The sequence below is a fragment of the Acyrthosiphon pisum genome, chromosome A1 (genome assembly GCF_005508785.2).
Source record: "Acyrthosiphon pisum isolate AL4f chromosome A1, pea_aphid_22Mar2018_4r6ur, whole genome shotgun sequence".
In the NCBI taxonomy this organism is placed as follows: Eukaryota; Metazoa; Arthropoda; class Insecta; order Hemiptera; family Aphididae; genus Acyrthosiphon; species Acyrthosiphon pisum.
Window position 1 is genome coordinate 115328338 of NC_042494.1, and position 704 is coordinate 115329041.

A 704-nucleotide genomic window follows, 5' to 3' on the forward strand; every position below is an offset into this window, starting at 1 on the left:
TGTATGTTAATTGATAGCTCAATAAAATAGCTTTAAAATAAAAAAAAATAATTTAAAAGTTTTGAAAATACATCAGATAGATATGAGTGGTAGGTTCGGTTTGCTTAAAAAAAGTTAAATTGCCTATACGCCATAACTAAAAAAAAATAAAAAGTTAGACCCACCTTTTAAACAGTTTGTTTTCATAAATTAAGGTATGCTATCATAATATGACGCCGGCCGGGCACTTTTTCACGGGGAACATGTCACATTGTATAATTTATTAGTTAATAACATTACCATAGATACTATCTACCAATGTCCAATAATTATGATACAATATCCACACTGCAGTGTTTTCTCCCGATGTCTTTTTCGTTGGCTTCGTCTTGCAATCACGCTTCATCCGCGATTGCCCAAGACTGACTCTTAGACAGTTCTTCACTATCATTAAAACTACTTTCTAAATCCCCATGTCATCATAATAATATTTCCACCAAAGCTATTTCAAACTACAGGGACACGCCCCACCGCAGTACAATATCGTAACAGACAGTAAAAATATGGGTACCAATACTGACTATTCGTGGGCTCAGAACCAAAAGGTGCTATCTCAAATATCAAATTGTTCAGGAGAGCCATTTTAAACTATTTTCAACTTTAAACTGCATAATCTTTTTTTGTAATGAATGAATTTTAATGATTAGTACATCTAAAATTCACAA